General features: G+C 35.2%; 1 long non-coding RNA gene across 2 annotated transcripts in view; it reads left to right on the top strand.

Moving 5' to 3' along the window:
• LOC137764817 (uncharacterized) overlaps nt 1-24,554 on the top strand; it is a 159,172-nt gene that overhangs the window by 26,864 nt on the left and 107,754 nt on the right. For both annotated transcript variants that reach the window (XR_011074069.1, XR_011074068.1), the window contains exon 3: nt 4,608-4,681. This is a non-coding gene — a long non-coding RNA (uncharacterized lncRNA). The remainder of the gene's footprint in view (nt 1-4,607; nt 4,682-24,554) is intronic.

The following is a 24,554-nucleotide window of genomic DNA, read 5'->3' as shown; positions in this document are numbered from 1 at the left end:
AACCGTGTCCCCTGCATTGGCAGGTGGATTGTTAACCACTGCACCACGAGGGAAGCCCATAGGTTGTCCATTTTATTGACGTATAGTTGCTTGATCTCTTATCATCCTTTGTATTTCTGTGGTGTCTGTTGTAACTTCTCTTTTTTCATTTCTGATTTTATTGATTTGAGTACTCTCCCATTTTCTCTTGATGAGTCTGGCTAAAGGTTTATCAATTTTGTTTATCTTCTCAAAGAAACAGCTTTCAGTTTCATTGATCTTTGCTATTGTTTTCTTCGTTTCTATTTCATTTATTTCTGCTCTGATCTTTATTATTTCTTCCCTCCTACTAACTTTGGGTTTTCTTTGTGCTTCTTTCTCTAGTTGCTTTAAGTCTAAGGATAGGTTGTTTATTTGAGATTTTTCTTGTTTCTTGAGGTAGGATTGTATTGCTGTAAACTTCCCTCTTAGAACTGCTTTTGCTGCATCCCATAGGTTTTTGGATTGTTGTGTTTTCATTGTCATTTGTTCCTAGGTATTTTTTGATTTCCTCTTTGATTTCTTCAGTGATCCATTGATTGTTTAGTAACATATTGTTTAGCCTCCACGTGTTTGTTTTTTACTGTTTTTTTCCTGTATAGTAAGTCCCCTTCATACGAACCTTCAAGTTGCGAACTTTCAAAGATGCGGATGTGTGTTCCATCAATGTCAGGCATGAGAGAAATTACAGCTTGCCTTCCATCTCCTGTTGCTGATGATCCTTCAGCTCTACCATCTCCCACCTCCTCTCCCTCCTCCAGTCAGTAACTTCTTGCCTGTTCACTCAATAGCACCTCCCATATGCCAGCAAGGGAAAAAACAACAAGTAACATACAAGAGAATTCCCATAAGGTTATCAGCTGATTTTTCAGCAGAAACTCTGCAGGCCAGAAGGGAGTGGCAGGATATATTTAAAGTGATGAAAGGGAAAAACCTACAACCAAGATTACCCAGCAAGGATCTCACTCAGATTTGGCAGAGAAGTCAAAAGTTTTACAGACAAACAAAAGCTAAGAGAATTCAGCACCACCAAACCAGCTTTACAAGAAATGCTAAAGGGACTTCTCTAGGCGGGAAACATAAGAGGAGAAAAAGACCTACATAAACAAACCCAAAACAATTGAGAAAATGACAATAGGAACATACATATCAATAATTATCTTAGGGACTTCCCTGATGGTGCAGCAGTTAAGACTCCACGCTCCCAACGCAGGGGGCCGGGTTCGATCCCTGGTCAAACTAGATCCCACATGCATGCCACAACTAAGAGTTTGCATGCCACAACTAAGGAGCCCACCTGCTGCAACTAAGGAGCCAGCCTGCTGCAACTAAGACTGGTGCAACCAAATAAAATAAAATCTTAAAAAATAATAATTACCTTAAATGTAAATGGATTAAATGCTCCAACCAAAAGACACAGATGAGCTGGATGGATACAAAAGCAAGACCTGTATATATACTGTCTACAAGAGAGAATCATTAATAGACTAAGATAGAGATGGGATTCAACAGAGTAGGAGGGGATAAAATAGGAAGTGATTACAGGAATGGAGTATTGAGGACCACTTTCTATCCAAGGTCAGGTACATACCCTAGCTATGTTTAATTGTGGAGTGCTGTATGTCATATAGTGCCTTTACTTTGGGAAAACATTTTAACTACTAGCAGAGGAAGAACAGATTTTAGCATTTTTTTTTCTCATTTTTCTTCATGACTGTCCAGCTTCTTTACAGTACTTTTAACTAGCCCTAGCTGTGAGAAATGGAGATTTCTCTTTAGACCTCAGTCATGTAGGGTCCCAAGAGATTTAATTATTCTTCTCAATTAGGCCGTGCATTGTGCCCAAGTACCTATGAACATGAAACCTACAGCGGTTCTAGATGATACCATTTATTCGTTTTTCTTTGTAGTGAACTGGGCTTATCATATATAAAACCCTGCTTCTGGAGGTGTAAGAATCAGGCTGAGCTGCCATTGTTTCAATATCACTTATATTTCATGTCAGGGTGATTGGGCTTTACTTGGCAACTGTTAATTCTAAGAATTTAAAGAATTCTGTAATGTATCTACATACTATCTGCAGTGTCAGCTTTGCATATTTGTTCTACCTTTACCAATTTGAATTTTTTTATATAACAAGAAAAGAGAAGCAAAGCAGAAGCTGATCTGTGGTATTTTGTCTCTGTCAACTTCCTGAGAGTTATGTATCATTAGAAACAAATAGGCCTTTTTTGTTCACCTTCTTATTCTAAGCATATCTAAAAAGTTTCTTATATTGCCTCAAGTATTTTTCATAAGCAGTTCTCATTCTGGGCTAACTTCAAGGACTCAGTTTTTGTGGGTTAGTAATGTCATTGCTGTAAATATGAGCAGTTGTATACAAAGTATGTTCATGTATTGTCAGCTTAATCATTTTGTTTTCTGTTCTTTGTATAGACTCTCGGAAAATATATTAACTCATGTTTCCTAAGTCACCACATTATTATTTTCATTGAGATAATTGGTGACTGTATTATTAGAAATGGGATAAAAATGTTTTTCAGCCTCCACTCTTTTTTGATCCATAGTCAAGATCTTTGACCATAGATTCAAACCTGTTTCTATAATAATTTTGAAATCTTACTTCTACGATCCAAACTATGTGTCTTTTCCTTTGTTTGGCTGTTGTCCTTTCTCATCCCTATTATCTGTGAGTCTGCTATCTCTCTGTTTTCTTTGTATATTACACCTTTAGTTATTACCTTCCTTCTCTCTTCTTCTTTATAACTTGCTATCCTAAAAAATTGTCTATATTCTTTCTCTTTTTACCTCCTGTTGACTTTTTTAGATTACTTTATGAATTGTGTCACTGCTATCATTTATTTTAGAAAAGGTAGGAAATTTTGTTAAAAAAAGGAAAAAATTATCTAAATTCCCACCCAGACTGAATTTCTATCCTTTTAGGTTTTTTTCTGTGAACATGTACAGTATTCATGAAATTAAGATAGTATTAAACATGTTGGTCTATATCTTGCTTTTCTTATCAGTGATCTTGAACCCATTTTTATGTCAGTATATAGAGATTTGAATCACTGTTTTATTCATAGCATAGTACATTCTTATACATACAGATTTGCTAGAACTTAAACAGTATTGAATCGTTGCAGTTTAGTTTGCTTCCAATTATTTCTCCCCATTTTAAATAATTCAACCCACAGACATATTTTTACAAAAATGTATGCCTATTTGTTTATTTGCTTAGGCTAAACTCATAAGATGTGAGATATTAGATCTAAGAATATGACTTTTAAAAAGATATTTTATGCATCACACATTTATCCCCCTAAAAGATGGTATCAGTTAACTCTCACATCAGCAATAATTGTGAGTGGAGATTTTACCATACTTTTGCCAACACCAGCCATCTTTGCTCATCAGGCAAGTAAAATACCCCCCTATTATTTTAATGTGCATTTCATTGTTTACTACTGAATATAAAAATATTTTCACATGTTAATTGGTCATTCTGTTTCTTCTCTTGTAATGCCCTGTTCAGTTCTTTACCATTTTTTTTTTCTATTGAGAGTGCCAGTAGTTTAATTATTTGTAAGAACACCTATATTGGAGAGAATAGACTTTGTTCTATATATTAAAAACAATATTGCTGGTTCATTATGTGTATTTAACTTGGTGATGGCATATTTTGCCATGTAGATGTTTTTGGTTTTTATGTAACCAAATATATTAGAAGTTTCTCTTAGGTTTTTATTCTCAGTATTCTCAGAGAAAATAATCACAGTTCAAAATTATATAAATATATACTTATATTTTCTTCTGGTACTTTTTAAATTTAATAAAAATCTTTAATTCATACGAAAATTAATTTGGTATAAGAAGTGACATGGGTATCTACCTTTTTTTTCTAAAATATTAGCCAGTTAACTTAATAAATAAATCATGTAAATCATCATTTAACTGAAATGCTGCCTTTATCATATGCTAAATTATTATATACAATTATATACACTCAAGTATATTAGCTCTGTGTGCTTGACAGTTGCTTAACCTCTGCACTTTTCTCATCTGTAAAATGCAGGTAATACTTATAAATTTATTGTAAGAACTAAATATAAGTCCTAAAATGAATTACAAATATGAATTAAACATGTATCATTTAACACAATGATTGACCCACAGTATATGCCCAATAAATGAGTTATTATTGTTATTTATTTTTGTTATTAATATTGATGAGTCTATTTTGTTATCAGAACCATACTTTTATAATTATTGCCATATAAATTTTAATATCTGGTAGGGCAAAATTTCCAACTTTATGATTTTTTGAAACCTAGGAGATTGTATTCATCTTCATATGTTAAAATTTCACCTATCTTTATTAACTGTTTATTCTGTACAAGTTATATAGATACCAGATGCTCTAAATATTGTTCTTAATTATCTTATTTTTTGTTTTTTCCTGAGCAAAATTATTAGATATCTTATTTTTCCTAGAAAAATTACTAGATATGTTGTCTTCTTTAGTTATCTTTTATTTCCAATGCTACAGTTTCTTAAATTTATAAAATATTTTATTCATATACTTTCAGAGGCTTAATATGAGAATTAAGAAGTTTGGTACAATTACAAATGAAGAATTCAGAAAATCACCATGAAATTCTTGGTAATTTCTGCTTTTCTAATTTAAAGTCTTTTTTTTAATGCAAAATGTAAAATATTTTCTACACTAATTGCATAATTAGAAATTTCTCATAGAGCTTTTCTTTATTTTTTCTTTAAAGCTTTGGATTCAATATGTCAACTGGTATGTACTGTCACTATTAAAAGGATTGTATGAGTGCTTATAAATATGCTGTTAAAGTAAACTTGTGTAGGACATAAACACTATAAGTAATAAGTCTCAGAATTATCCTTTTTTGGTCAGCCATAAAAAATCCATACTTCAGTGTTCAACTTTTGCTTTCTTTCTATTTTTTTCATGAATCAAAAATTTTTGTTTGAGTTTAACCAATATAGATTAGTATTAGGAAGGTTATCAATTTTTACTGCACAACTTGGCAGCATATAATTTCTTTCCCTTTCATTGTTCAAATGCATCAAATAAAAATGATTATTAATGATCTCTTAAGGAGCTAATGAGGTAAACTAAAGAGATAGAAACCAACCATTGGGAGATGAGGAAGGAAGGAAATACTATGGATTTAACAGGATAGATAGTAGAAGATATTTTAAAATAGGTTTCTTGAGGATCTTAGTATAAGAAAAATTAGAAACGTGAACTATAGAGGAAGCATTTATAAATGGAAGATCATGGAGTAAAAATTGAACAAGATAGCTAAAACTTATATAACTATATATTTAACTTAATAGTTTTCCTTGAAAGATATAAAAACTCTAAATACTGAATATGTTATTAGGTTTAATTTTAATTATGGTAGGAGATTACAGGTTGATAAAATTAATCCAGAATAGTATGAACAATATGGAAAATAATATGATTGCATGTATTTAAGTTATGCTAAACAATTTTAAAATAAATTCCTTACCACTATGCTTAGATAGCTGGATTATTGCTAAAATACTACACAATAATTTACATTCATAATGAGGATTCTTAGAGCAAGACAAGATCTTGAAGCGATTTTTTAATCATTTAAGGAAGATTAAATTTTTTTCATTGTAGTTTGTGTTAATTATATCTTATCCATTGTATTTTAGTTCTTTAAAAATCGATAGCCAACATTATCATCACTGTTAGAATCAGTAAATATTTGAATGTCTTTTATATGTAAACATTAAGTTAAATTGTTAGCGCATTCTGTATTGGAAAGGGAGGTGATACATTGCCTGTAAAGATACTTCAGATGATAAGGCAGCAAGACTGAATGTGTATATGAGTTTTGGAAAGTAAACTTTGTATTTTATAGTCATTCTTTATGTAAAACTTTTACAAGTATTGAGTGAGAGTGATTATTTAGAAGATTATTCAAAACTTGTTTTCTTTGATTTATGTACAACTTTCAGTAAAACTTCTATAGCTTACAATAAGTTTTAACTATTCATGTTGATTGAATTGTGATTAGTATTTACATTAGGAAATACAATGAGCAAATCAGTAACTCCGTTGCCTCACATTTATGGATAATGCTTGATGGCTTACAAATTGCCATCACATACATTTTTATGTAATCCTTGCAGGAATATTGTATTACTCTGTTTTTCAGATGAAGCACAAAATGTTTAAATGACTCACCCAAGGTTTGTCCCTGCAAATCTCTGTACTCTTGGTTCACTTCCCTTCTTCTACAGAGTTGCTTACAGAATTATGGTCCCATTTATACTTTGTTATAAAGACAAATTATTTGTTTCTTTTAGTCAACTCTGAATGTATTAAAGTTGTTAACACAGCATGGGAAAAGATTACCTAACTGGATTCCTTAATGTGAAATGTAAACACAGTTTCCTGGTGAGTCATTTTGGCCATGTTGAAGACAGAACCTGTTCTTTAAAGTCACTTTTGGGATAAGATATTTGAAAAGAAGGAATGGTTTTCTAAATCTTTGTGCCATAACTAAGTGTAGTGAATTTCAGTCCTTAATCCTCACATTTACCTTAAGAGAACCTACATTAAGAGAAAATATGGCAAAAAAGGATGATTTTGTGTACTACAAAGAACACTGGATCTAGAGTGATAAGGCCTGTGTTCAAACAATGGTTCTGGTACTTACTAGTTCAGTGACTGTAGAAAAATCATTTATCCCCTTTGATCCTTAGTTTCTCACTTGAAAAATGGGGAAAAGAATACTGTTATCATCTGACGGGATTATTCGATGGAACAAGATCATATATATCAAAGCACTGTATAGTTATTTTAATTTATTGCTACTAATAGAGTATATATTTATGTATCTCTGTCACTTTTCTATCCAAAAGAGAAGGACGGGGTTAAATAGGCCTCTCTGATTCTAAAACTCTATCACCAATAAGTAAGATTTACAAATAAATACTTAAATTCAGGACTGAAGTTTCCACCTAAAAGAAAACTTGATATAGTCTTTGATAAGAATAAGATACATTGTGTACTACAACTATTTTGTAATTTATTTGTTCTCAAAATCTAGATTTTTAGTCTTTTGAAAGTAGGGACAACAGTTTTATTTCCTAAGAAGTTGATACTTTAGTTGCCAAACACAGTATACCATGTTTCCATTCATATGAAGCTGCTTAGAGAAATAATTTGAACTTTAAATATTGTTTATTATTTTATTTTAAAAATGTGAAAATTAGGACGTTTACCTCAGTCCAGGGCTGACAGAGTAAAGGATATCGCTAGACGTAGGTACCTAGGACAAGACTGATATTCACAATCCCCCTACCTGCCACACTCATCAAAGTCTAACCTCATCCATTTGGGAAAAAAAATCTGTAGCAGGTAAGGTAGTTTTAGATTCCTCTAGTGAAAGGAAATTTTTATCCTTTGTCTTCAGGGTTTATAGTCTACAGGATTACCTTGAATCTTTGGCCAGTATTGAGATTTTGGATATTTATTGTGTTAAAAAGTGCTTCCTATCCCCAATCTGTAGTCAGTTGATAATCATCTATTAAATTGAGTCAGAACAACATATGGATTTCTAAGTTCTCATCAGCAGTGCGAAGCTGTGCTTTAATCACTCATTTAGCATGTGTTTGAACAAGAGGGGACTTGAGAATTCCTCTCTGGCATTTACATTCAGCTTTAGGAATATAGATTTTTACAGCAAAAGTTGAAAATTTCTTTCCAGTATTGGGGAGGACTTTAGGCAAGCAGATGTCTCAAGGAAGGAAGGTGACAATTTGGTTTACCTTTTACATTAATTTTAGAGTGATATATTTTTCTCCAGTTTGAACTGGTTTACAGACAAGAGTGAGCAGAGTAAAAGAGCAAATAACATTTTTCACTCATTTTAAACCAGGTCTTCATGATGATATTACTGGAAGGGGACCCCTTCCAGGGTGTGAGAGTGGGCTCTTGTCTAAGACTCAGAAATGAATTGTCTGAGGAGACACACGTACTGACAAAGCAAAAGACTTTATTGGGAAGGGGCGCCCAGATGGAGAGCAGCGAGCAGCGGGGTAAGAACTGCTCTGCCATGTGGCTCACAGTCTCAGGTTTTATGATAATGGGGTTAGCTTTCTGGGTTGTCTCTGGCCAATCACCTCACTTGTGCCCATATTTGGTCCGATTCAAGGCCCTTCCTGGCAGTGTGTGCATCTCTTAGTCAGGATGGTTTCCAGCATGAAGGTTTCTGGGAAGTTGGCAGGACATATTATGGGCTGGCATCTCCTCCCTCCTTTTGGCCCCTCCAGAATTCTTCCGGCTGGTGGTAGGTAGCTTATCAATTCTGTGTTCCTTATCGGGACCTCCTGTTGTGAGATAATTCATGCAAGCAGTTATTATCCTGCCTGGCAAGGATGGGCAGTCTCAGTCAGTGGTTCCCTAACAGTGAGATTTTGCATTTTACTTGAAATATGAATTCTCAGACTGTCAAATTTTCATTTTTGTTTAAACATATTTATCAAGCATTTAATATGTTAAGAACTATACTGAGTTGAGTACACTCATATGTGTAATCGTCAGAGTAATTCTTTGAGTATGATATTGTCTTCATTTTAAAAGTGAGGAAATGGATGTTTAAGGGAGAAATTAGTCCAAGAAATAGCTGATTAGTGCCATATCAGGCATTTAAACCTAATCTATGTCTTTCAATTCTGTGTGTTTCTATGAAGGGCCAGAAAATTTTTCCTTCCACTTTCTAGGTTCTTTGGCTGGTCTAATAATCAGATTGACAAAAGACATTAACAAGAGAAAAACAAACAAAATTGCATATGTACAGGATCCGCATAAAAATGTAAAGACTCAAAAGGCAGCCAAACATCCTGAGAGAAGGAAAGGGGTAGGGGTCTGGGGATACAAAGGGGAGGAAGGCCCATTCATAGGAAGCAGAGGAGATGTTTAGAAAACAAAAGCTGTGCTGTTATGCAGATAAGTTTCTTAGGTAAAAAGTGTCTCTGGTAATAGCTCCCTTCCTGGTACAGGCCCCCCTTTCCAGTGTAAATTTAAGCAGTTTAGGGGCAGGAAAAGAACTTTTCTTAAATCTGCTGAAGTTTTGATTGCCTTTAGCGCAAATTAATCCTCATGCCAAAGTGGCATATTTTGGGGGTCACAGATTCTGCTCCCCTTCACTTAATTTTTGAAAATATGGAAGTATTTTGTAATTGTAAAATTAATTCCAGTTCACTGTAGAAAATTTGAAGACTACAGATAGAAAAGGAAATAAAATATCAATAATCTTACCGCATAAAAAAATATATGTTTACTTCCAGTATTTTTTTTTTTTTTAATTTTTATTTATTTATTTATTTATTTATGGCTGTGTTGGGTCTTCATTTCTGTGCGAGGGCTTTCTCTAGTTGCGGCAAGCGGGGTCCACTCTTCATCGCGGTGCGCGGGCCTCTCACTGTCGCGGCCCCTCTTGTTGCGGAGCACAGGCTCCAGACACGCAGGCTCAGTAATTGTGGCTCATGGGCCCAGCCGCTCTGCGGCATGTGGGATCCTCCCAGACCAGGGCTCGAACCCGCGTCCCCTGCATTGGCAGGCAGACTCTCAACCACTGCGCCACCAGGGAAGCCCCCAGTATTTTTGATATATATATTTTACATAGTTAAGAACATTTGGTATATAGAGTCTTATTCTGCTTTTCTGTACTTTCTATTATACAAACATTATTCTATGTTTAAAAAATAATTTTAAGTGTTATTTTTAATAGCTGTGTAGTATTCTAACATACAGATATACTATCATTTTTTAAAACATTCCTTTATTTCTTAATATTTAGGTTATAATTTCCCGAACTTTTTAATTTAAACTTTCTGGACATCATTTAATGCTTAAATTTGCAAACAAACAAGAAACCAAGAAAAATATTTGTTGGATACATAATTGCTACTTTGTATGAGAATTTTAAATTATATGAAAATTTTAATTTCTCATGTAAGTATGGCACTTAACTATGCATATCTTTTAATCCCAATTATGTTAATTATACATACACAGGAAAAGACTAGAGGGAATTACACTAAAGTCTTAACAAGCTGCTATCATCTCTCACCTGGATTATTAAAACAACTTCCTAATTGACCTTTTAATTTCATTCTTCTTCCTTATCATCTGTTCTCCACATTGCAGCCAGAGCTGCTTTAGCTACAGAAATCATTTAAAATTATTTCTCTGCACAGAACTTCCAGTGACTTTGTCAGAGTAAAATCTAGAGTCCTAACTGTGGCCTGCAAAGTCTTACATTTTTTATGCCTCCCATCTGCAACTTCCATTTTCTCTGATTCTAATATTCTACCTCTGATTCCCTGTTGCATTCCTCTAGCCACACTGGCCCCTTGGATGTTCCTTCAAAGTGTCAAACATGTTCTTTTCTCAGGTTCTTTCCAGTTGCTTTTCATTCCAAAACCCTCTAGATACCTGCACTGTTTGTTGACTGACTTCCTTGAAGTTTCTGTTTGAATGTCATTTTATCAGACTTCCCTAGTCACTCTATAGAAAATAGCATTGCTCTCTTTCCATCACTCTGTGCTACTTATCCTACTTTTTCTTTCTACCAGTGACCTAGTCTATGTTTAATCATTTGTCACTACTCACTCGAATCTAAACTTCATGAAAACAGATTTTAGTCATTGCTGAAACATAGACTCTAAAACAGAGCAGGGCATGTAAAGGGCATTCAATAATTATTTAATGAATGAATGAATGTATGTTTTCTCTGAGTAGTAGAATTTTAAGTGGTTTTCATTATCTCCCAAATACTTTTCTATACATTCTAACATTTTTTGCTATGTTGGGCAAATACTATTACTTGTACAGTGTAACAGCTTTAATAAATAGCAGTTTTTTAAAGAGGCTTTTTTTAAATTCTAAGAGTAAATAATAACATATTTGCTATGCATTTTTTGTTTGAGATATTTACATCTGTCTTTCATTCATCCCCCAAATCTGCCCAGTTGTCTAAATTGCTTCTCAATATGTTTACATACATCTTGTAGCCTATTGTGTTTATTTTCTTAAAGTCAGCTAACCAGTTGATTGACATCAGTGCCTCATACACAGCTTATATCCAGGGATCTATAATACTATCATCTGGGGGATTCATTTTACATCTGTCTTGAGTTGATTTCCATTTCCTGGATACCATGTCTTGCTCTTTCTTATTTTACTACCTTATTTTAGGGAGGTACATCCTCCAGTAGTTTTTTGGAAAATAGTGCATGAGCATTAAATTTTTTGAGACTTGGCATATCTGAAATCACTTACATTTGACTGCTTATACTCAGCAGGATAGAGAACTCTAGTATGGAAAAAAATTTCTCACAGAACTTTAAAGACTTTACTCTTTTTTTGTCTTGGCTTCCAGAAGTAGTGTTATCTGAAACCATTTAAATCTTGGTCTTTTACTATCTGACTTGTTTATTCGCTTTGGAAACTTGTAGGATCTTTTCTTTATCCTTAATATTCTGGAATTTCATGGTTATGTGTCTTGGTGAGGATTTGATTTTATCATTGTGCTGAGCACTCCGTCAGCCTTTTCAATTTTAAATTCATGTTCTTTGGTTCTGAGATATTTTCTTGAGTTATTTTTAGCTGGTTGCTTTCTGGGGGTTTTCTCTGATTTGTTTTATGAAACTCCTGTTGGAGATATACGTGTGTGTGTGTATATATGTATATACATATATACATACATACACATATACAGAAGCACACATATATACAAATACACATATACATATATATATATGAATGATAATTATCTATCTCTTTTCCTGTATGCTTTACTTTCTAGATTTCCTCAAATTTACTTTCCAACTGTAAAAAAACTTTTTGCTAATCTGGTATTAATACCAAGTGCTCATATTGTATTCATGGATGTAGTATATTTTCTTTTCTTTGTGGGGATGTTAATGTATTTTTTCAAATAATTTATTATGAACATTTTAAAGCATATTGAAGAACTGAAAGAACAGTACTATAATTGCCCATATACTCACCCTCTAGATATACATATGTTAACATTTGCCAGAGTAATCCATGTTTTTGTATTTTTTTTCTGAACCATTTGACAGATGTAATCACCATGACACTTGATCTCTCAATACTTCAGGATATGTTTCCCAAAAGAATGTGTTTCCTAAAAATAATATTTTTCTTCAAAAATAAAACTACCATCACATGTAAGAAAATAAGTATTAATCCCTTAAATCATCTAGTATTCATCCATATTCAGATATTCCCAATCCAAAAATGCCTTCTAGAGCTGTTTTTTAAAAATCAGAATCCAGTCAGATTGATGCATTACTTTTGGCTCATTAGTCTCATTTCATATTGAGTTCTCTTATTTCTTTCTTTGAAAAAAATGGTATTTTTTCCAGTTTTACTGAAACATAATTGACGTACGCACAACATGAATTTAAGGTATACAACATGATGACTTGACTTACATACATCATGAAATGATTGCCACAATAGGTTTAGTGAGCAGCCATCATCTCATATGGATACAACATTAAAGAAATAGACGGGAATTCCCTGGCGGTCCAGTGGTTAGGACTCCACGCTTTCACTGCAGAGGGCCCGGGTTCAATCCTGGTCAGGGAACTAAGATCCCACAGGCCGCGTGGTGTGGCCAAAAAAAAAAAGAACGAAATAGAAAAAACATTTTTCCCTGCAGTGAGAACTCTCAGGATTTCCTCTCTTAACAACTTTCATCTATAACATACAGCAGTGTTAGTTATCTTTATCATGTTGTATATTACATCCCCTTGCCCCCAGCCCACTCAACCCCCCATACCATAAATCTTATCTCTTCTTCTATGAGTTTGTTTGTTTATTTGTTTTTGAAGTATAATTGACCTGCAATACGGTGTTAGTTCCTGGTACACAACATAATGTTTTGATATTTCTATACATTTCAAAATGATCACCATGATAGGTGTAGTTGTCATTGATCACCATACAAAGATATTACATACTTACTGTATTCTCCACCTGTACATTTCATACCTGTAACTCATTTATTTTGTGACTGAAAGTTTCTACCTCTTAATTTCCCTTACCTGTTTCTCTCCTTCCCCGCCCATCTCCCCACTGGCAATCACACGTTTGTTCTCTGTATATTTGTTCATTTGTTTTTTAGATTCCACATATAAGTAAAATCATACACTATTTGTCTTTCTCTGACTTACTACACTTAGCATAATACCCTCTAGGTCCATCCGTGTTATCACATATGGCAAGATTTCATTCTTTTTTACAGTTGAGTAATATTCCACTGTATATGTACACCACATCTTCTTTATCCATTCATCAATTGATGAGCACTTAGGTTGCTTTCATATCTTGGCTATTATAAATAGTGCTGCCATGAAGTAGGAGTTCACATATCTTTTCAAATTAGTGTTTCTGTTTTCTTCAGATAAATACCCAGAAGTGGAATTGCTGGATTATATGTTAGGTTTAGTTTTAATTTTTTGAGGAGTCTCCATACTGTTTTTCATAGTGGCTACACCAATTTACATTCTCACCAACAGTGCACAAGTGTTCCCTTTTTTCCAGTCCACACCAACACTTGTTATTTGTTGTCTTTAACATTTCTTATTAAACTGGTTTTGGTTAATGAACTCTATTAGCTTTTGTTTGTCTGTAAAACTTTTGATCTCTCCTTCAAATCTGAACAAAAGACTTGCCGGGTAGAGTAGTTTTGGTTGTAGGTTTTTGCCTTTCATCACTTGAAATATATCATGCCACTCCTTTCTGATCTTCAGAGTTTCTGCTGAAAAGTCAGCTGATAGCATTATGGGAGTTCCCTTGTATGTAACTTGTTGCTTTTCCCTTGCTGATTTTAATATTCTCTCTTTATCTTTAATTTTTGCCATTTTAATTACAGTGTGTCTTGGTGTGGTCCTCTTTGGGTTGATCATGTTTGGGACTCTCTGTGCTTCCTGGACCTGGATATCTGTTTCCTTTCCTAGGTTAGGGAAGTTTTCAGCTAGTATGTCTTCAGATATGTTCTCTGCCCCTTTCTCTCTCTCTTTTCCTTCTGAGACCCCTGTAATGAGAATGTTAGTATGCTCTGTGTTGTCCCAGAGGTCTCTTAAACAGTCCTTGTTTCTTTTTATTGTTTTTTCTTTTTTCTGTCCAGCTTCAGTGATTTCTACTACTCTGTCTTCTAGCTCTCTGATCTGTTCCTCTGTATCATCTAATCTACTATTGATTCCTTCTAGTATATTTTTCATTTCAGGTATTCTTCATCTCTGGTTCTTCTTTATATTTTCTAACTCCTTGTTAAACTTCTCACTGTTTTCATTCATTCTTCTCCTGAGATCTTTGAGCATCTTTATGATCATTACCTTGAACTCTTTATTGGGTAGATTGCTTATTTCCACCTTACTTAGTTCTTCTGGGGTTTTATCTTGTTCCCTCATTTGGAACATATTTCTCTGTGCCTCATTTTGCCTAATTTACTGTTTTTATTTCTATGTATTTGGTAGGTTTATTCCATTTCCCCATCTTGGAGAAGTGGCCTTTTGTAAGAGATGTCCTATGGGCCCAGTAGCACACCCGCTCTGGTCACCTGTGCTATATGCCTTAGCAGTATGCTCTATGTGGGTTGTGTAGGTCCTTCTGTTGTGGTGGGCTGACTACTGTGGGTGTGCTGGTAGGTGTGGCTGGCCCCGATACTGCTTGGTTGCCATGCCCTGCCTTGTGCAGAGAGTGCTAGCTGCTGGTGGGTGGGACCAGGTCACAAGGAGACTGGCTACAGAGTCCCGGGTGTGTGTGTTGGGGGTGGGGGGGCGGTCCCAAGGCTAGTCCTGGCCCACTGGCTGGGTCTCAGCATGGCTGACTGTGGGCTGGGGGTTCCAGATCTAGTGCCTGCTTGCTGGTTGCCAGGGCCAGTTCCTGACACAGCTGTCTGCATGATTGGGGCACCCCCAAGCTAGTGTTGACCCACTGTGGGGCTGGATCCTAGGGTAGCTGGCTGAGGGTCTCAAAGTGTTTCAGAGTTGGTGTTGGCTTGCTGGTGGCTGACGCTGGGTCCTGCAGCTAGTGCTGGCACACTTATGGACAGAGCCACATCTTGGGGTCTCTGGCTACAGGGCCCAAGGTTTCTGGAGCTGGTGTCAGCCTGCTGGTGGACAGGGCTGGGTCTAGGGTGTCCTGGGTCTGCTATCTGCCCCTGGTGGGCAGAGCCAGGTCCTGAGGTCTCTGGCTGCAGGTCCTGGGGTCCTGGAGCTGGTGTTAGCCTGCTGGTGCAGGGACCCATCCCGATGGCTGGCTGCAGGGCCCCAGGGGTCCCAGGGCTAGTGCTGGTGCACTGGTGGGCAGGACGGGTCCTGGGTTCTCTGGTGGGTGGGGCAGCATCCTGGGGTGGCTGTGGGCTCAGGGGCTTCTATGTACGCTGGCCTGCTGATGTGTGGTGCTGTGTCCCTCACCGGTTAGCTGCTTGGCCTGAGGCGTTCTAATACAAGTGCTGACAGGCTGGTGGCTGGGGGCAGGACTGGGTCCCAAGCCTAATAAGCTAGAGGGAGGATTCCAGAATGGTGCTTACCAGCATTGGTGTCCACATGGTAGAATGAGCTCCCCCAAATGGCTGCTGCCAGCATCTTTGTCCGCAAGGTGAGTTCCAGTTGCCTTCTGCCTCTCTGGGAGGCTCTCCAAGATCAGCAGTGGGTGTGACCCAAGCTTCTTTCAGATTATTGCTTCTGTCCTGGGTCTCGGAGTGTGTGAGATTTTGTGTGTTCCCCTAAGAGTAGAGTGTCTATTTCCTTCAGCCCTCTGACTCTCCCAAAATAAGCCCCACTTGCCTTCAAAGCTAAACGTCCTGGGGGCTCATCTTCCTGGTGCAGGACCCCCAGGCTGGGGAGCCCAGTGTGGGGCTCAGACCCCTCACTCCTTGAGGAGAAGCTCTGTGATTGTAATTATCCTCCTGATTGTTGGTCACCCACCCAGGTTATGGGTCTTGACTATACTGTGTCTTTGCCTCTACTACCCATCTTGTTGTGGTTCCTTCTTTATATCTTTCATTGTAGAAAACCTGTTTTGCTAATCTTCATGTTTTCTCATTAGTAGTTGCTCTGTAAATAGTTGTAATTTTGGTGTGCCTGTGGGAGGAGGTGAGCTCAGAGTCTTCCTACTCCCTCGTCTTGACCACTACCCTCTCACCTTTTTTTTTTTTTTTTTTTAAATGGCATTGCCATTTTAAAGAGACCAAGAAAGTTGTCTTGAGGAAGGAATCATATTCTGGATTGGTCTGATTGTTTTCTCTTGGTTTTCTTTTACTTGTTCTATACTCTGTATTTGTAAACTAGCATTTCGATTAGGCTCAGTTTAAACGTTTTTGTTAAGAATACTTTGTAGGTGATACTGGGTATTTCATCGTATGTAATTGAAGGATATAATATCAGGTTGTTCCAATATTGATGATGCCAAGTTGGATTATTTGGTGGAGGTGGTGACTACTTGATCTCTGCATTATAAAGATATGCTTTCCCTTTGCAATTAGCAAGTAATCTGTGGGAAGATACTTTGACATCATGGAAGTGTTCCTAAATCAGTTATTACATTGGAGGTTACAAAATGCTAATTTTCTAATTCTATTGTTCCTTTGATATTTATTAGCTGACTTTTTTCCCTGTGAAGTAGAGCTCCCCCTCATCAACTAGGGTGAAAAAGGTAGGGTAAATGCCTAATTCTTGAATATTTACCATTTTTCACTCTAAAAGTGATATGACAGTCATCTCCTTTGGTGGCAAGTGAGGTTTTTTTTCTTTTCCCTTTGACTGGCACTGTGGATTCTTGAGTACTTATTAATTCAGTATCTTACAATCAATTACACTTTTTAACCCTAAAATAGTTTCAGATCTGACCATTAAGAGTTCCTTCAGGCTGCTTTGGTGTCCTTTTGACATACCCTTTTATAGTCTTTGAGCACATTAGTTTTTTCACATACATGATGTCCCAGGTTCATCTTGTATTTTTTCTGACCCTGGCAATTAGCTGTTTTTCCTGGTTCCTTTTTGTCAGGATGGCATATAGATACTAATGCCAGGTGTTTTAAGTGTACTCATTGTTTACTGGGATGATATTAATAATTCTGAGCTTTTTCAATGACTATAGCTAGGGTGGATGTATATATATATACACACATTTTCACACCCTTCTACATACATATATACGTAATTTTTAAAGAAAACCATGAGTTCAAATATATACTCCCAACTCAAGTTAAATATTTCAGGGTTTTCCTTTACTGCTTTGTTTTTATATTTTTAAAATTTTCTTATCCTAAAAATCTTGGTTCTTCTAACATTAACATGTTACTTTGTTTTATTTTATAATATATGTACAATCGTTTTTAAAAGTTAATACCAAGGTTATTACTAACTATAAAAGTACTGAATGAAATTTAAGATTTCTTTGCTTGTTTTGTTTGTCTTTAAATATGTCTGAAAGTCAGCATTCTGAGAATATTTAATAAGGTTTTCATCTCGTTTTACTAATGGTTTGTTATACAGTTTGGGGGTTTTGTTTGTTTGTTTTTGCTTCAGTTCTCAGTTTCAGAGTTTACTTGCATTGAATTTCATTTTAAGCTATGTAAAACATTTGTATAATGTTCAAAGTCAAAACCTAAATAAAAAGATATTTAGAGAAGTCTTGCTTTCATCTCTCTCCTCCACCATCCCATTCTGTTCCTATTTCTTATAGACATTTCTTATTTTCCTTAGTTTGTGTTTTTCCATTGCTTCCTTTTGCAAAAATATACAGAGACGTACTTGCATATATACATACATATATAATTTCTGCCTACTTTCTTAGTCAAAAGTTCAGCATTTTATTCACTGTTCTGTACCTTGCTTTTTTTCATTTAACAATGTATCTTGGAGATTGCCCCAAATCAGTACATAGAGAGCTTCCTCACTCTTTTTTTGTAGCTGTGTCATATTATATGGATATTTTACAATTTCTTCAACTAGTACCCTGATATGGTCATTTCTGTTGTTCTGGTCTGTATTACAGTAATGACCCAATGAATAACCTTGTGTATATGTTTTTGTGTTTCTTTTTTTTTTTTTTTAACTGGTGGAGATGTATATTCAGGATGGATTCTGGAAATAAGACCTCTAGGTCAAAGGGAATATACACTTATAATTTTGTTAGATATACCCAAATTCTCATCCATAGGGATTGTACCATTGAGCCTGCCTTTTTCTCCATAGGCAGTGTTGGTTCTTTTGAAGGTTTCATATCCCTTTGTTCCCTACAAGTTGTTCTTTCAGTTTTTCCCTTCAGTCTTTTGTTAATGGCTTTTCTCGGATGTCTTCTGATCCTTGGCTGCCTGCTTATACTAAGAATAAGAGATATTAAATAGCTGGCTGGGTGGGGCTTGTTTATTGAAGGCTTCATTAGAAGGTTATCTGTCTGTTTCTTTGGGGAGTCCAGGATACAAGTATCTTAAGGCCTTTTCTTTGGGCTGGTCATGTTCCCAAGGGAAGAATATTTTAATCTTCTTCCTAATGGGTAAGCCTGGTTACTAGCATTTTGGAAACCCAGTAAGGCTGGGAGATCTTATTGTTTAGTATGGATGATAGTATTTTGGTGGGGGGAGTGGGAATAGAATAATATTTAAAAGAGAGTCCATACCACCTTATACTAGATCGTCATCCTTTTTTATGTAGAAGATTGAAACCAGATGGCAGCATGGCTTTTCTCTACCTCCAGCCCTTTAGCAGTATTGGGTATATAGCTTTATTCATCTCCTTGACAGTGTGATATTGTTGGCTAGTGGATGAATTTAAATACTTACATTTATTGTGGTTACTGATCTATTAGGACATATTGCCATCATCTTATTTTGTGCTTTTTGTTTATCAAGCCTATGTATGTGTGTGTCTGTGTGTGTGTCTGTATGTGTCCATGTCTGTGTCTTTCTTTTCTCCTATTAATGCTTTCTGTTGGAAATAATAAAATTAATTTCCTGTTTCAATCTCCCCTGGTTTCGAAGTAGTGGTTTATATTTCTGATTTTTGTTTGGTGGTGGTGGTGGTTGTTTGTTTTAATGGTTACCCTTAAATATTTAAAATAAATTCTTGACCATAAATTTTTTTTTAGCGAAATTATTTATCGTCTCTCTTGCCCTGGAATAAGACAAATTTAACTTAACCCACAGAACCTCCAAGGCAATTTCCTATTATAATTACCTAGAATTTGTTTCAATATTTTAACCCAAAACTTAATGTCATGTCAGTTGTTAAATTAACCAACATTTTATCAGTTTCTGTTTACCATTGTTTCTAACAACTTTCATTTTTTCTCTGAATTTTTATTTTCTCAATCTTGTTTTTTTTTTTTCTTGGAATTTGATTATCTAGATTCAAACTTTAATCTGGAAAAACAAATAAGCAACAATAGCAACTATAGAAGGAGTGGTGGGGCCAGGTAATAATTATATAGTTTCAGTAAATGAGACAGTGTATTAATAACATGAGATTAAGCGGGTATTAATGTAATTAAATAGGTGACTCAAATTTAACCTGTGAGAATGTAAAAAGCAAGTGCTATAATTCATTGGAGAAGTGTAATGGATTATTCAGAACCATATTCATGCATTACATTATCAATTTGTACAAAAAGACTTAGAACCGTATCTCATACTGTGTTTCAGCGTGAGTTTCAAAATAAGCCTCTCTGAGGCAGTTTCTTCATTTGTATAGTGATCATGTATCATACTTTTTCTACAACAGTCATGATTTACACCTGTCCTCCTAGCATAATTGTTAATTATGCCCACTGCCTTTATTCTCAGAAGTGTACCAATTTTGTTAGTAAACCAAATGGTCACCTTATTTATAAAATTTGGAAAATTCCAGTCTTGTAAGGATGACTTAAGGGTTACAAATAATCCACGTAAAGAGTTATAGATGGTATTTCACACATAGTACATGCTCAATAATGGTAGGTATCAAGGAACAGCTTAGGTTGCGTGTGTAAATACTGTTTTTTTCTCCCAGGCCTTTTTAAAACTGAACCCATTTTTTGACAGTATTTTAATATCATTTGATTTCTGAATTATCTTTTATTCTTAGGCAAAGAAGTCATCACCGACATGCTAAGCTGTAATATTTATGTACAAAAAATTTGAATTGATATTTTATTAATGGTTAATTACTATGTTTTCCATGTACCTCAAACCCTTTATGAGTAAGTACTGATTTCAATAGTGATAATTATAATAATTTTACATTTAGAATTTGTTAAGGTATTTTTCAGTTATAAAAATGGTTTCTGTAGCACAGGTCAAATATCTAGAGTATGTTTTGCTTTAGCTCTATGCTTGGATTAGCTTCCTATGTATATATTATTCTGAAATTGGACATATTCTGAATTTAGCCTTATGGTCCAAATTTTATTCATTTAAGAATTTATCATTTGAAATGGATAGGGCAGACACTTACATTTGAATTATGAAACTTTGTTAAATAAATTAATATGCAAATGAAAGATATTTCAGTTACTTTAGAAAAACATGAAGACCACTCTGCATAAAAGCCATGTTAATTAATAACATCTACTTTTTATATAGGAAATCTCTGAAAATAAGAGAATGTTTTTAGGAACTAATTTAGCAAGGTTAAGGTAACACTTGCAGCCTTAATCAGCATTGGATGCAGTGTATTTCTTATAGTTTTTAAAATTTTGGCTTTATAGTATGACAAAAGTCTTGATTCACAGTATCGTTACACTCACTTGAATATTCTGAAAGTGGACCTGGGCAGACCAATCTGAATTTAGACCAACAACTTCATGCCAAACTATACTTTTCTATTCAACTGTACTGTCATAAGAATTTGGAATGTTTGCAGAGATGATCAAACAAAAAAAGAAAACATATTCCAAGGTCTGTATCTGTTCTCTTTCAGTCTCTTGACCTCCACTCTCATCTTTCTCTCTCTACCCCCCTCTTTAACACACCAAATAATGCATTGATGATCATCTACTCTGTGTCATATACGACATTTGAGTTTTAAATTTTTCTTTTTTTTTTAAAACCTGGGTAAATTCAAACCACACAGTCATAGAACATTTTGAAAGCTCCTTTTGATTTTTTTTTTCACACACACACTGTATTTTATTTTTACAAGAGATAAATAGACTGACACCAAGCATTGTACATGGATGACCACAACAAAAGCAACAATGATTGCCATTACCAAACATGAAACACACTCATACTATGTCATAATATTGACATTCAGTCCAGTAATCCTCCACTGTAACAGCTCCTTTACTTTGCAGTGAAAATTGATTTGTATATTCTTTGCCTCTGAGTCCTTGTGGGATTTTTTCTTTTTTTAAATTCAAACAGAAAGTCACAAAAATTATACTCATCCTCATCAGTTCACTCAGTCCCATGTAATTAACTTTTATTTCACCTTGATCTTTTGTTAGCACTTTTATGAGCTCATCAGTTTTTCATTACAGTTCTGAAAATGCTTATTCATTCAGTTCAGCAGTACAGTCAGTTACCAGAAACCTGTACTTGTCAGAGTCTTTTCCATGAATTTCCTGAAGATGAAACCCTTTTATAGGAACATATTTACAAAAGCATCAGAGTACACCCAGAACTGTCTGTAAATGACAAAAGACTTAAAAATGACCACAGTTAAAGATTTGATGAAAGTTCATAATAATGCAGTTGACAAGAAAATTAGTTATTTCTGAGATATACATTTTAAAGTAATAACTAGGATTATTACATATAACATTATACCAGAACGTATAAGATTTTTAGAAATTTCATGTAATGTCTGAAACATTTATATTAACATATTTCCATACAAATAACCCAATGAAAGTTTAGTATTAGTTGTTTTGTTTGTTTGTTTATACTGCAGGTTCTTATTAGTCATCAGTTTCATACACATCAGTGTATACATGTCAGTCCCAATCGTCCAATTCAGCACACCACCATCCCCACTCCACCGCAGTTTTCCCCGCTTGGTGTCCATATGTCTGTTCTCTACATCTGTGTCTCAACTTCTGCCCTGCAAACCGGCTCATCTGTACCATTTTTCTGGGTTCCACATACATGCGTTAATATACGATATTTGTTTTTCTCTTTCTGACTTACTTCACTCTGTATGACAGTCTCTAGATCCATCCACGTCTCAACAAATGACTCAATTTCGTTCCTTTTTATGGCTGAGTAATATTCCATTGTATATATGTACCACAACTTCTTTATCCATTCGTCTGTTGATGGGCATTTAGGTTGCTTCCATGACCTGGCTATTGGAAATAGTGCTGCAATGAACATTCGGGTGCATGTGTCTTTTTGAATTATGGTTTTCTCTGGGTATATGCCCAGGAGTGGGATTGCTGGGTCATATGGCAATTCTATTTTTAGTTTTTTAAGGAACCTCCATATTGTTCTCCATAGTGGCTGTATCAATTTACATTCCCACCAACAGTGCAAGAGGGTTCCCTTTTCTCCACACCCTCTCCAGCATTTGTTGTTTGTAGATTTTCTGATGATGCCCATTCTAACTGGTGTGAGGTGATACCTCATTGTAGTTTTGATTTGCATTTCTCTAATAATTAGTGATGTTGAGCATCTTTTCATTTGCTTCGTGGCCGTCTGTATGTCTTCTTTGGAGAAATGTCTATTTAGGTCTTCTGCCCAATTTTGGATTGGGGTGTTTGTTTCTTTAATATTGAGCTGAATGAGCTGTTTATGTATTTTGGAGATTAATCCTTTGTCCGTTGATTCGTTTGCAAATATTTTCTCCCATTCTGAGGGTTGTCTTTTCGTATTGTTTATGGTTTCCTTTGCTGTGCAAAAGCTTTGAAGTTTCATTAAGTCCCATTTGTTTATTTTTGTTTTTATTTCCATTACTCTAGGAGGTGGATCAAAAAAGATCTTGCTATGATTTATGTCAAAGAGTGTTCTTCCTATGTTTTCCTCTAAGAGTTTTATAGTGTCCAGTCTTACATTTAGATCTCTAATCCATTTTGAGTTTCTTTTTGTGTATGGTGTTAGGGAGTATTCTAATTTCATTCTTTTACATGTAGCTGTCCAGTTTTCCCAGCACCACTTATTGAAGAGACTGTCTTTTCTCCATTGTATATCTTTGCCTCCTTTGTCATAGATTAGTTGACCATAGGTGCGTGGGTTAATCTCTGGGCTTTCTATCTTGTTCCATTGATCTATGTTTCTGTTTTTGTGCCAGTACCATATTGTCTTGATTACTGTAGCTTTGTAGTATAGTCTGAAGTCAGGGAGTCTGATTCCTCCAGCTCCGTTTTTTTCCCTCAAGACTGCTTTGGCTATTCGGGGTCTTTTGTGTCTCCATACAAATTTTAAGATGATTTGTTCTAGCTCCGTAAAAAATGCCATTGGTAATTTGATAGGGATTGCATTGAATCTGTAGATTGCTTTGGGTAGTATACTCATTTTCACAAGGTTGATTCTTCCAATCCAAGAACATGGTATATCTCTCCATCTGTTGGTATCATCTTTAATTTCTTTCATCATTGTCTTATAGTTTTCTGCATACAGGTCTTTTGTCTCCATAGGTAGGTTTATTCCTAGGTATTTTATTCTTTTTGTTGCAATGGTAAATGGCAGTGTTTCCTTAATTTCTCTTTCAGATTTTTCATCATTAGTGTGTAGGAACGCAAGAGATTTCTGTGCATTAATTTTGTATCCTGCAACTTTACCATATTCATTAATTAGCTCTAGCAGTTTTCTGGTGGCAGTTTTAGGATTCTCTATGTATAGTATCATGTCATCCGCAAACAGTGACAGTTTTACTTCTTCTTTTCCAATTTGTATTCCTTTTATTTCTTTTTCTTCTCTGATTGCCGTGGCTAGGACTTCCAGAACTATGTTGAATAATAGTGGTGAGAGTGGACATCCTTGTCTTGTTTCTGATCTTAGAGGAAATGCTTTCAGTTTTTCACCATTGAGAATGATGTTTGCTGTGGGTTTGTCATATATGGCCTTTATTATGTTGAGGTAGGTTCCCTCTATGCCCACTTTCTGGAGAGTTTTTATCATAAATGGGTGTTGAATTTTGTCAAAAGCTCTTTCTGCATCTATTGAGATGATCATATGGTTTTTATTCTTCAGTTTGTTAACATGGTGTATCACACTGATTGATTTGCGTATATTGAAGAATCCTTGCATCCCTGGGATAAATCCCACTTGATTGTGATGTATGATCCTTTCAATGTGTTGTTGGATTCTGTTTGCTAGTATTTTGTTGAGGATTTTTGCATCTATATTCATCAGTGATATTGGTCTGTAATTTTCTTTTTTTGTAGTGTCTTTGTCTGGTTTTGGTATCAGGGTGATGGTGGCCTCATAGAATGAGTTTGGGAGTGTTCCTTCCTCTGCAATTCTTTGGAAGAGTTTGAGAAGGATGGGTGTTAGCTCTTC

Source organism: Eschrichtius robustus, chromosome 5 (assembly GCF_028021215.1).
Source record: "Eschrichtius robustus isolate mEscRob2 chromosome 5, mEscRob2.pri, whole genome shotgun sequence".
Lineage (NCBI taxonomy): Eukaryota > Metazoa > Chordata > Mammalia > Artiodactyla > Eschrichtiidae > Eschrichtius > Eschrichtius robustus.
The sequence above is the reverse complement of the archived record's forward strand: the minus strand, read 5'-3'. Positions and strand labels throughout refer to the sequence as shown.